General features: G+C 60.5%; 1 protein-coding gene across 6 annotated transcripts in view; it reads left to right on the top strand.

The window, feature by feature from the left end:
- INPP5A (inositol polyphosphate-5-phosphatase A) overlaps positions 1-12,697 on the top strand; it is a 181,076-nt gene that overhangs the window by 86,054 nt on the left and 82,325 nt on the right. The window lies entirely within an intron of this gene.

The raw sequence follows: 12,697 nt of genomic DNA, 5'->3' as shown, positions 1-12,697 counted from the left end.
CCTCCTCAATGTATCCCTGGCCCAGGGATCTGGCAGCAGGTGACCGTACGCCTGCTGCCTGGACCGGGGGTTGTGTGCGGGGACCGGGGGCTGAGAAGAGCGTCCTGTGTAGAGTGGCCGGGGCAGAGATGCCACCGCGCTTCCCCTCTGTTTAGAGAGGCTCCTGCCAGGTTTCAGTCTTTAAATTCGGGGCGTCTGATGCCAGTTATGGGGTAGTCACGGACTGCAGATTCGTGTCTCTGCCTTTAGCTGCGTCTGTGAGATCCTGCATCCCGGGGTCTTGCCTCTGCCACGCTGCTCGGCGGGGGGACCCTCCCCACATTCGCAGGGGCCTCACCCCACAGTGACGGGCCCAGCAAGGCCTCGAGGGCAGGGACACAGCCCCCTCCTCTCTCTCCCCTTTCTCCCTGACGGCTCCTTCTCCTCCGCTCGTCCTGCAAATAAAAATGCTTTCCCCAAGTGGGACTTACTCAGATGAAAACTGCAGTGTCTGGAATGAGAACCACACCGTTATCAGCAGGTTAGGGCCACAGCGTCAGGAAGGGCTCCCTGAAGGGCAGCAGCCGCAGCAGATGTGCAGAAGGAAGGACTTGGCGAGGGGTGTCGCCCAGCGCCAGGGCGTCAGGTGGTGTCTCTGGAGCCCCAGGAGGGCCGGGAGAGGAAAGGGCTTGAAAAGGTCGTGGCTGGACTCTGTCCGAGTTTGATACGTGTGTAAACGCATAGACTCAGTCACTGTGACAAGCGTCCGGCGGTCAGCACCGTCCCCGGGTTGCTGCTGGCGGGTTAGCGGGGCCCCTCCTCGCCTCCCCGTCTCAGAGGCCTCGGTCCCTGCTCGGCCAGTAGAGCCGCCATGGCCCACCGTGGCCCTGGTCACCTCTGCCTTGTGGACACCGTGCTCGGGTCCTCACAGCCTCCTTTAGGTGGCAAGATGGGTATTTTACAAGTAAAAGGATGAAGAAAAAGACCATCCGCGTGGGTTCTGAGAAGGTAGGAGTGGCCGAGTTGATATCGAAAGAGCCTTCAGAGCGAGGGCTGTGACGGGGCCAGGGCGCAGGGCGCAGCTCCCCAAGGGGATGTGGCAGCCCATCGTGTGGGTACCCGTGTCAGAGCTACGTGTACGGGAAAGCTGGCAGAGTCCCTGACAGCCGGCGTGAGCTCACGGGCCTCCGTGGGACACGGGGCTGGCGGCTGCACGCGCAGCCCTGGGACGGGGACATGGCATGTGGCACGCGGCACGCCGAGGGGCGAGGCGGGGCTGTCGGCTTCCACTCTCTTCCCTGGGAAGACGAGTCTTGCTCTGACGTTTGTCGGGGTGGGTGCAGGGTGGCCTGTGGTTGGGAGGGGGTCCGTCCCGAGGACTCGGGCATTCCCACCCTGGCGGCCAGAGCACAGGCGGTCTGGGGCCTGGACGAGTCTTGGCCTGCGTATGCACATGGAACATTCCACACACTGAAATCTGGGCCGAAAACGCAGCTCAGCACGTGTGGGAGATTGAGGTCACACAGAGGAACTAAATTAGGAGTAAACAAAAACGGTATCTGAAAAAGTCCCAAATATTTGGGAATAAACAAGAAACTTGTAAATAACCCATGAGTCACAAAGGACATTAGAAATTATTTCCAATTACACGAAAAACAAACTAAAAACCTTCAAAATTTGTGAGATGCACCTAAAGTAGTGCTTAGAGGGAAATTTCTAGCATTAAATGCTTACATTAGAAGTTTTTAAAACGAAGAGCAAATTTAACCAATGCCCGTACAGGAAAGGAAATCATAAAATAAGACAGAAGTCAGTGAAATAGAAAATAGAATATTAGAGAAAATCAACGAAATCAAACTGATTCCTCAGAAAGGCTGACATATCTGATACACCTTCCCCAGTGGACCAGAGACTGAGGCAGGGGTGGGTGGCCGAGGGAGAGTGGAGGCGTTTGTTTCCCTGGGGCGGAGGCCGTCCATCCGCTGAGGGAGTTATTCTGGCGCCGGCCTCCGTGCCCCGCGGGGCCCTATGTGCGCTTGGGGCTGAGTCAACAGTGAAGCGTGGGTATCAGCTTGTTAGTGGACAGGGCCTTGGTTCTTGTGCACAAAAACTGCGGCCTCAGGAAGGCCGGGAGCTCCCACTGTCTTTGTCTGTCTGTGGAAGTTTTCCATAGTTTTTTGAAATGCTGAGTTTTCTAGTTCTCCGTGGTCTGTTTTGTGTCACCTGTCGTGACATGCTGATGTAATACCTGCGTCTCTCCTGCAGCCAAACAAATGCTTGGTGGGCTGAGAAATGGTTTGCGTTGGAGGCGCCTGGGGGCTGAGAGCTCCATTTTGGCCTTCCTCATCCCTGGAGATTTATCTTAAAATGTGATTTCACGATTTGCAATGGAAAACAGAAACCTGCCAAAGAGCTTTCCCATCACTCAGCAGCTTCACTGGACAAGTAGCCGTCTTGCAAACTGGTGTGTATAAGGATGGTCATCAAAAATTATTGGATAACAAAAGTTGGAAGTAATTTTAAGTACCCAGAATTAGGTATTTTTACACTGTGGACCAGCCACATGCTGAGTAATCTGCAACCACTGCAAACACTACAAATGACACGCCCGGAAGATTTTCCTGTCCGGTTGGTGCATTGAGGTACCTAAGGACGATATTACATCCAGCCTGTTCTTCCACGAGTCGATTGTCACATTCACATCTGAGACCAGGGTGCATCTAACACCCACGGCATCTCTCAATTAGAACCGGCAGCGTTTTCCTCTCTTGGTCTTAAGTACGCTGATGGCACGTTAGTTGGTGACAGGGCCATCCTGCTAGGTTCCAGTCTGGGACGGCGCTCGGGGCTGGCACCTCCCTGGGCAGGGACACGGGACAGCACCGCATCAGACATGGGGATAAGCCCAGGTGTGAGGCCCTGAGGCTGTGGCTGCAGGTGTCTGCAGGACTGGGCAGTGTCTGGGAGTTGAGGATGAAGGCCCAGCCTGCCCAAGGAGGGGTGGGTGCGTCGGCTGGCCCTGCGAGGCTGTGGCCTGGCTTGCCTTCCAGGGTTGCTGTCCTGCCGGCGGTCCCCTCCTACAACCACAGTCCAGTGCGGGCATGTTTCCCGGGGTGGGGGGATGGGAATGGCCAGCGGTGCTCCACGCTCCGGGTCTGGACCTCATCCCTGACTCTTCCCCGGGGGAGGCGTGTGTTTGTCACCCGTCTCCTGACTGGGACCGAAATGGTTTGTGATAAAATCCTGCTTGGCCCTGGCCCTGCGGCCCCGGCCCCGTCATGCCTGTCCCTCGCCCCTTCAGTGCGTCGTGCGTGGAACCGCCTTTGCCGGGGCCCCTGGACGTCCCGTTGGAGGGGACCTGGGCAGCACTGGCCGGGTACCTGGCCACCCTCTCGCCCCAGCCTGGTGGCCTCTGGCTGTCAGAGGGAGGAAAATTTAATTTTTACAAGATGAATAGTATTGGAGTGATATTTTTAGCTGAGTGTGGTTCAAATAATAGGCCATTAATTGAAAAAGGAAATTGAAATGAATTTATCTTGTACATAAATGCTGTCACAGGTATTAATAGGGATCAGAAAATTGCAGCCTGTTCCCAGAAAGAGCTGAACCTGCAGCTGCACCTGGTGATGAGAATAACGGTGGGGGGGCTCACGGAAACATGGGGGGCCGTGTGTCCTGGGGGGCCTGTGTCCTGGGGGTCGGCGTCCTGGGGGGCTGTGTCCTGGGGGTCGGCGTCCTGGGGGGCTGTGTCCTGGGGGTCGGCGTCCTGGGGGGGCTGTGTCCTGGGGGTCAGCGTCCTGGGGTGCTGTGTCCTGGGGGTCGGCGTCCTGGGGGAGCTCTGGGCCAGCAGGGTCTGCAGCCTGGAGGAGCTGTGGCTGGGTGGGCAGCGAGCTGGGGGGCGTGGCCTTGGGCGCAGTGGCACACCAGGAGCCTGCAGTTGCTCATCTTCACCAGGAGATGGCGGCAAAGCAGCATTTCCCATCCGGCCCAGGAGCTGATCTAAGGGCAATTTTTAGACTTAAATAAAATGATTATGGTAAATTTTGTCTGCTCCTAAGAACCATCCCGAGTGGCCACTCACTTAAGCACGTGGTTCGTCTGGTCTACTCAGGCCTGAGGAGACAGAGTGTCCCCCACTGGGCGTCCTGCAGCGGGCCACCCTCCCTCAGGCCCTGCCCGCTGGCCGGGTCCCTGCCCGCCTGCATTTCCTTCGGGAAAGTCGAGTTGGAAGTCTGTTCGTTCAGAGGTGCCAGCAGGCTTGCGTGCTGACATCGCGCGTCCTGCTCCCAGGAGCTCATTAACCGCCATCATGGGCCAAGGACCTGGCCCTGGGCGTGGACAGAGCCACAGGTGAGCCGGACGGGATGGTGGGAGCTCACAGGCTGCTGCAGCCCCTCCGACCCCGGGCCCCCCTCGTCTCCGGGCACCGGCCACCTTGGTGTGCTTGGGGTTGGCCTTCCGATGACTGTGTCTTCCTCCTCAAATCCAGAGCCCGGGAGCAGCTGCCTTGTTCCTGTGCTGCCCGGGGCCTGGGCTTGTGCCAGCGCGGGCCGGTGCTCGGCAGACGTGCTCTGAGCAGGGAAGGAGGCGTCCTGGGCCAGAGGGGTCAGGATGCAGTGGTGGGTTGGACGTGGATGCCCCTGGGCGCCCCCAGCGTGGGGCCAGAGCCACGGATGCACCAGTGTGAGCTCACGGGGGGTGCCGGCCTGAGGACAGACCTCGAGGCCATCGGGGTGTACGTGCATTGAAGACCGCGGGTTGGGTGAGTTTCCCCGAGTGGAGGCTGGGAAGACAGAAGGCTCATGCAGGGCATAGTTGGGGAGGTGGGGGCAGGGGCGGGCTGGAGGGCATGCGACAACCCCCGAGGGAGGAGCTGCCCCCAGGCACCCGCCCTCCCCGGCCCCGCCCCCTGCCCCAGGCTGCCGGAGCGGACGTGGGCTTCTGGAGCGGACGTGGGCTTCTGGACGGGGCGCCCAGCAGAGGAAGGGTGGGGCTGTGCAGCCAGCGCCCTGGACGGCCTTCGCCCAAGCGTTTTCCGTGGTGAGGTGGTAAACACCCTAGGTCTCCTGGCCGACGTCGACGCCCGACGTCCCCCAGTGATTCTGTGTTTGCCTGAAAGAGGCAAGGTGGCCCAGTTTTAATCCCCCCGGTGAGAGTTCAGACGCGGGTTCTGTTCCTGCCATGCCAGGTGCGCTCACGGAAGGTGAACGTCTCTAGGGTCGTGTTCACTGCAAGCAGGAGTGCCCAGAAGAGGGCACCCGGTGAGCCCCTTGCGGGGTCCCTTGAGGTGTGACTGCGGGGGACCCGCAAGGCCTGACCCACGCGCTCCCTGTTCCCAGTGCCGCTGCTGGGCGGCTCCCAAGTCCCTCCCAGGCACCACGTGGTGGGATGAGCCCCGTTATTGTTGGGACCCCACGCGTGGGGTGAAGCCAGGGACCGCGTCCCGCACACCCGGCTGACCCTCACCTGTGCCTGTAGGACGTTTGCAAACACAGAGGAGAGGGGACTTCCCTGCCTGGTGGTCCAGTGGTTAAGACTCTGCGCTTCCAGCGCAGGGGGTGTGGGTTCGATCCCTGGTCGGGGAACTAGATCCCACATGCTTGGCAGCCAAAAAACCAAAATGTAAAACAGAAGCAATGTTGTAACAAATTCAATAAAGACTTTAAAAATGGTCCACATGCAAAAAAAAAAATCTTAAAAAAAAATGCCTTTAAAAAAAAAATGCAGAGGAGACCAAGAGAAGGGGGCACTGCCGTCGCTCAGCCGTCCCTCCCGGACCGCGATGGTACCGCGTTCTGCAGCCCGCGTGCCGAGGAAGGGCTCCTCCTCCGGCCCCGGCAGCTACTGCAGGCCCTTTGCGCACCCTCCGTCCCGCTCTTTCCCTCCTCCGGCCCCGGCAGCTACTGCAGGCCCTTTGCGCGCCCTCCGTCCCGCTCTTTCCCTCCTCCGGCCCCGGCAGCTACTGCAGGCCCTTTGCACCAGCCCTGTCCTCCCTGGGTGCCCTTCCTTCGCAGGCCCCGCGGGCCGGCTGCCCCAGGAGAGATCAGAAGTGCTAGCCTTCCTCCTCCTGGGCCTCTCCCTTCCCTCCTCCCTCCAATGCCCCTCCTTTTCATACGCACATCCTGCCCTGTCCCAGGGCCTGGCTCCCCGCGTGTGTCACGCGTGCTCGTGACAGAAGCGCCAGCAGTGGCAGTGTGAGCGCCCCCGTACGTCACTGGATTTAACCATGGAGTCCGGTGGAAGAGCGTTAGTAGTCGGGCACGTGATGTGAATCTGTGATTTTGTCAGAAAAGTGATTCGTGCAAGAATGCTTGGAAGAAACCTTCTCAGTTACAAGGATGGGCCCCAAGGTGGGTTGGGACTTTCCTCAGAGGAAAGAGAGCGGGCTGTTTATCGTGTAAATTCAGGGCTTCTCAGGGCTGGTGAAGGCTCCAAGCAGGCACAGCCAGTGGCCACTCATGAGCCCCCCTCACCTGGGGACCCCGCATCCTCCCCCCCTCACCTGGTCACCTGTGATGGAGAAGAGGAGGAGAATGGGGTGGGCGCCTCGCTCCTGAGGCAGGACACACAGCCTGGCCCAGAGACCCCAACGTGCAGTACCAGGGGGGCCACCTGAGGGGTGGGGCTGACGCCAGTCCCTGGGGAGCCCCCCCGGGACAGAGGGTTGGTGCTCCGAGCACGCGAGGTGCAGGCGCAGGCCCTTGCTTGGTCTTCTCCCCGAAGCACCTGCTGGTGGAGCAGCTGGTGGCCACGGGCATCAGCTCCAGCCTGCTGGGCAGGACCCCCCAGAGCCTCCCGACCCGGCCTGCTCGGGCGACTGGGCAGGGAGCCTGGGGGGCGTCGCCCCCTCAGAGGGCAGGCGGCCCCCACCGTCTCTGCGGCGGGGCGGGCATGGCTGCCCCGTGCCGTGGCCTCACCCCTCCCCTCCTCTCCCCTCCCGCAGTGGCACCGCGTCAGCCCCGCGCGCGTCCGTGGTGGGAGGGGCCTTTCTGGCGGCGCCTTCACGAGTCCCCCTTGTCCGGTGTCAGCCTGCGGGACCTGAGCCGCGTGGCCGTCTGTCCAGTGGACGTGACGCCCGGGGAGCGCGGGCCGGAGGCTGGCAGGGGGCTCCTCCTGCTGGCGCCGGGCCGGTGTCGTGGGCCCAGGGGGAGCCATGTGGTCGGGGCAGCCACGCGGGCTTCCGCGGGCTGGGAGAGTGCCCAGCGCGGGCGCCCAGGACGGCTTTGGTGACCGTGGCATTGCCTGAACACGCGGTGGTTCCAACTTCCCCTCAAAGCTCGGAAAGTGGGGTTGCGTCTGGGCAGATGGGTCAGCGCCCGTCAGCGGCCGGCACCTGTGTCCCCAGGGCACCAGGAAGGCCGGCGAGGAAGGGGGCTCCGGGGCTGCGCCTGGGAGATGGAGGCCCCGCGCTGCCCAGGGTCCCAGGCTCGCCCCACTCCGCTTCCCACCGCCGGCCTCCACCTTCATCCGCGGTTAACTTGGCCCCTGGAAGGAGGCGCACGGGTGGGCTTCATTTCCTGTGGGGTGAGAGTGCGGCCAGACCAGAAACCCACTGACGCAAATTCAAGGCTCACAAAGGTTTCCCGGGACCGTGGCCTCGCTGGTCGGGGGGATGAAGTCGAAGTTGGGAGAAGCGACCCTTTCAGGCCCCTCCAGGAAGCGCCTCTCCATCCCTGGCCTAAAGCTGCGCTTTGCAAACCCACCCGTCCACGGGTCCCCAGGCCAGAAGGGCGCAGTGGCCTGGCGGCATTGCTCCCTCCACGTCGGACCAGGAGGCCCAGGGACAGGCCGTGGCGCCTCGGGTGGGCGTGGGGGTCTGTGCGTGCCCCGAGGAGGTCCTCGCCCTGGAGGGTCCATCCGCGTTCCCACTCGCTCCACTGTCCATGCTGGTGGCTCCTGGGCCCGGGACCCCTTGAAGGCAGGTCACCAACAAAGCAGTCCCCTCTTCTTCCTTCTCCTCCCTGCTTTGGGGGCTCCTTCCCCTCCTCACCAGGGGAGCACAAGTCTGGAGGGTCCGCGCTGGCCTCGGTGGTCTCCTTCTGCAGGGGGGTCTGGGCCTGCCTTCCAGCCGTGGTGGCAGCTGCTTTTTTCTGTCGTGGTCCCAGGGCCCTCCCCCCGCCCCAGGTGGCCCAGTGCCTGTGCGGGGTGCAGGCCGGAAGCCACGCTCCTTCCGAGGAGACGCCCTCCCGGACCCTCCTGGCTCCTTGCTCCGACACCTGCCCCTTCCCTGTCTCTGCTCTCCTGGATAAGATTTTAGGGGAAATTTATAGAAAAGTAAGGAGCTTACTGATGTTCTCTGATCCAGGGGAGGGGAGGAGGGCAAATGCATCCTGATGAGGGAACCGACCTGCTTTAGGGGGCCCCCTCCGGCCCCGCCCCGTCTCCCAGCCTCTCGCCCCGCCTGTGGGTCCAGACAGGCCTGATAAAGTGAGGGAAGCAAGATTGGTTTTCCGAGGGCACCGGGCCCTCCACGCTCAGCTAAATCACGGCTGTCGGCCTCGGGGGAGGGGGATGGCCGCTCCCGCTGCGGCCCCTGCAGCCCCGTGGGACGTGGTGATGTGCGGCCTGGCAGCGGCGGGGGCTGCAGGGAAGGTGAAACTGTCATATCGATCTTTTTAGCGCTAAAATATGGGCCACTTTACTCTGCTCCCCGCTGCTGTGATGTGAAAAATAATAACTCGGATCCAAATTAAAAATATTGATCTCTGGAAGGTGCTGAAAGTAAATAAACACCTTCCGAAGTTTTCGGGTCAGCCGAGAGACGGCACTCGGCAATAAATGTGTCCGCATGCCAGGGTCCAGGGTTCTTGATCTGTTTTTTCTTTAAATTGATTTTTCATTATTTACTTCCTAAAAGTGTTGGAATTTGGTCCTCAACTGTTAAATCCCAGTGTTTGGGCAAATTATTTCTTTGGGGCTTATGAGGTGCGCCTAATCCACTCGTTCATTGATTGATTGATTTTTGACTCAATAAGCTTGCAGCCTGGGCCTTATTTAGGGCTTCCGTCATAATTTTTTATGCATTTAGGCTCGACTTTTATTTCCCTCTAACGGATGAGCTGGCGTTGGGCTATCAAGCGGGGAGGACAGTTGCCGGGCTAGTTAGATCCGCTGTGCGTTCCGCGGAGCTGGCTGTGTCCGGGCTGAGGGCCAGCGGCGGGGGCAGAGCCCTCCGGGGCCTCTGAAAACCCGCTTGCCCACCGGGGTGTGACCCCGGGGGTCCGAGAGCCGTCTGCAACCACGCGGCTTGAGTCTTGGATGCGGTGATTTTCCGGGAGCCGAGGAGGCGCCGGGCCGGGTGCTTCCGGAGGCTCTCCCCTCCAGAGGCACCGAAAGCTTGGGCGCATCGGGTCGCCGCACAGTCTGGGTCCGCGGGCCTGGCAGAAAGGCGGGAGGGCTGGGGGCTGGGGGCCACTCGGGAAGGACAGAGGAGGTGCTGTGTGGCGCCTTCTGTGGGGCCGTTGTGGGGTGAAAACTCACCTGGAAAGACCGCAGACTTTAAACGCGTCTCGTGGCCGACAGCGGTCCTGCTGCCCCGAGAGCCAGTGACCGTTCCCACTGGTGGCTGGAACAGGGCACCGCCAGGCGTGGGAGCTCCCTGGGCTGGACCCCGGGGTGGCAGGAAGAAGGGGGCTGTGCCTGGGGCCCTGGGGGGGCGGTGCGCTGCCCCACCCCGTGCTCTGTGTGCTCAAGGCCACCGTGCGGCGCTTAGTTCCAGGAGGGCCCCTGTGTGCCTGCTCGTGGCCGTGGGAAGCAGTGGCTGCAGGTCCTGTGTGGGCCGTCCCACTGGTGATGCTGAGTGCTGGTGACGCGGAAAACACGTGTGCAGGGCCCCGTGTCTGCTCCAGTGGGAGCCCTCCACGTGAAGGCCTCTCCCGGGATCCTCACGCGGCCCGCGGTTGCCCATACTGGGTGGAGGAGGAGGCCCAGGCCGTGGAGGCTTCTCTGCCCCACGTGGACTTGAATCCCAGGCCACGAGGCTGCCTCAGTGCCTCGCCCGAGGGCCTGGGGTCCTGACCATCGCCCAGGCCAGGACAGGTCGGGGAGGCTGGAGACATTTCTGAGAGTGGCTGGCGTGCTGGCCAGAGGGAAGGAGGGCCACTGGCTGGGGCACGGAGGTGTCACTGGGTCCCACAGAGGCCAGAGTCCTCGGGGGTCTAGGCGGGCCTGTTTGGGAGGGATGGAGGGTCCGGGAGGAAGGAACTGCTTTTCTCCATCCTGTTTGGAGGTGGTGGTTTGAGGGGGACGTGGCAATGGCTGCTGTACCAGCATGGTGGCAGGGTGCAGGACCCCCAGGTGTGGCGTCGGCCAGTCGGGGTTTTGGGTGGGAGGTGGGAGGAGCCCCGCCATCCTGGACACGTGGCCTGCTCTCTGGGGGCTGAGACGACCTCTCTCTAGCGGGGAGCTTGTCTGAGTGCCAGACACCCCTGAGTGTCCAGTCCTGGGTCATATTTTCCAGCCGTAATGCCCATTTCTGGAGCACTGGTACCGCCCCTCGCTTCGGGCACCACTTCCCCCCAGAAGCCACGTTTCAGATGCGAACACGTGTCTCGGAGGATGACGTGCCCTTCAGGTGCACCCGGGAGGCTTGCTGGCTGCCGTAGGAAGTTCGGAACACTGCCCGCCATTTCCCACCGAAGACCGAGAAGACTGCCGGGGGCAGCTGAAGAAGGCTCCTCGCGGCAGGCGCGGCCCGGTCCTCTGGTGTGCCGGCACCGCGGAGCCGAGACCACAGGGGTCGGCCCTCTGAGAGCGGAGTGTGCTGTCCTCGGCAGGGGCTCGAAGGTGCGGTGGAGCCCTTCCGTTTGGCTGCAGGACACGCGTGCTGTGCTCTGTGTGCTGGGTCTACCGCGGGTGCCACGGACGCAGAGACACAGGACACACGCCGCGCTGCCTGCGATTCCCCGTGCGCTACACACAGCGCACTCACGCTCGTTGCCCTCGTGGAGCTTGCACACTCCAGTGAGCAAACATGCAGACACGCGACACTCAGCCCACAGCGTGTGACATGCTGCATGTGACCCTACACGTGACCTGACATCCTTGCACTCTCTGCCCTCGTGGACGCTGGGGCAGGCACACAGCTGTGCAGTTAGGAGGTGTGAAGAGAGCTGATGTGCCCGTGTCTGCTGCCCGGAAGCGCCCGCGGGGCCCGATGGTGACAGGAGTGGAGAGCAGGCCGCTCTGAGGGCGGCGTTTAGTGGGACCCTGAAGGACGTGCGGGAGTGGGCGGGGAAGGAAGGGGCAAAGGGCAGTCCAGGCAGGGCAGTCATGTGGGCACAAGACCAGGGCAGACTCGGAGATGTGCCCCCTGGGCCCCTTTGGGGATGACCTGCTGCTGGCCTTGGGGCACGTGGCCCTGGGTGGCCTCCCCTGCCTGCCTCCCCCTGAGGCCATGTCCTGCCTGGGCAGCCCACCCTGGTGACTGAGGGAGTGAGGGCATAAAGACCCAGCATCGAGGCCCCATGGGGCAACTCTGAGGGAAGAGAGGGAAGGGCAAGGGCCAGAGGAGCAGGGACCCTGGCAGTGCCCACTTCCAAGGCCACACTGGAAGGCAAAGGACAGACCTTAACCTGTGGCATGCCGGAATTCCCATCCAGAATTCCCATCCAGCCGGCTTATAAACGTGCAGGTAGGGAAAAATGAAAATGGTACTTCAGATATGTAAGGCCTTTTAAAATAGTATGTCCCCAGTGCCCTCTGTCAGGAAGCTTTGGTTCTCTACCCAAAGATCCAGGAAGCACAGGAAGCAGCGGTTTGAGCACACCAGCTCCCCTGAGGGCGGGAGCAGAGAGCTCAGACGTGAGGGCTGGTTACCTCCGCCCTGACCAGGTGTCTGCTGGGCTCTTAGCAGAGGGCCTTACCTGGCTCCCTGGGCGTGAAGGGTGGATGCCCTTTCTGTTCAGCTTGGGAAACACTGATGTGTGCTCCTCTGTGCTAGGCCTGATTCTCAGCTCTCAAGGGAACCCCCAGGTCAGTAGTGAAGGCAGATCCCAGGAGGATAATCGTGTAACAGGCGAGAGAGCAGTCATGCAGCTGGTTAAGTTTCTGAGAGAGAGTCTCCAAGCAGGTGAGATTGATGTGGAAACATACTGAGGTGAGGTTTAGAGAGTGTGTGAATGACTTATGATAAATGTATATTAAAGAACTCAGTTAACAAAAAAAGAAGGCAGTGATGAACTCCAGGGAAAACAAAGAGCTGTTCAAGAGACGAAAAGCAGTTGTAATGAAATAAGTGGTTCTGTTGTGAAGAGCATTTTCAAAGTTATAATGATATAAATACTGATTATTAATTTAAGTAAAAATGTGTTTTTATCCGGAGGATGGGGATGAGGGATAGTGTGTGTGTGTGTGTGTGTCATCTGAATGAAGGAGGAAGGTGGTGTAAAGGGATTAAATCCTCATCTTCCACAGTGGAAAAATCAGTAGTCAATATTGAAGACTAGAAAATCAAGAAATAGCATTGTAAGCTTTAGAGATACGGAGGGACATGCCAAAGGAAACAATTAAAAGAGAGTAATAGCCTCTGGGGAGTGAAACTTGAAATGGTCAGGGCACTGCTATTTTTCCATAATAAGCTTTGCAGAACTGTGACTTTTTTAGACAAACTTTTAAAAAAAGAAATAGCAGGAAAAGATTCCTTCCCTTACTGGTGACCTCAGAGGAGACGTGCCGAGGAGCAGGTGGAGCTGGTGCTCGGGCGGCCTGGCCTCAGGGA

This window comes from Balaenoptera ricei, chromosome 16 (genome assembly GCF_028023285.1).
Source record: "Balaenoptera ricei isolate mBalRic1 chromosome 16, mBalRic1.hap2, whole genome shotgun sequence".
NCBI lineage: Eukaryota > Metazoa > Chordata > Mammalia > Artiodactyla > Balaenopteridae > Balaenoptera > Balaenoptera ricei.
This window is presented reverse-complemented; position numbering and strand designations above follow the sequence as displayed.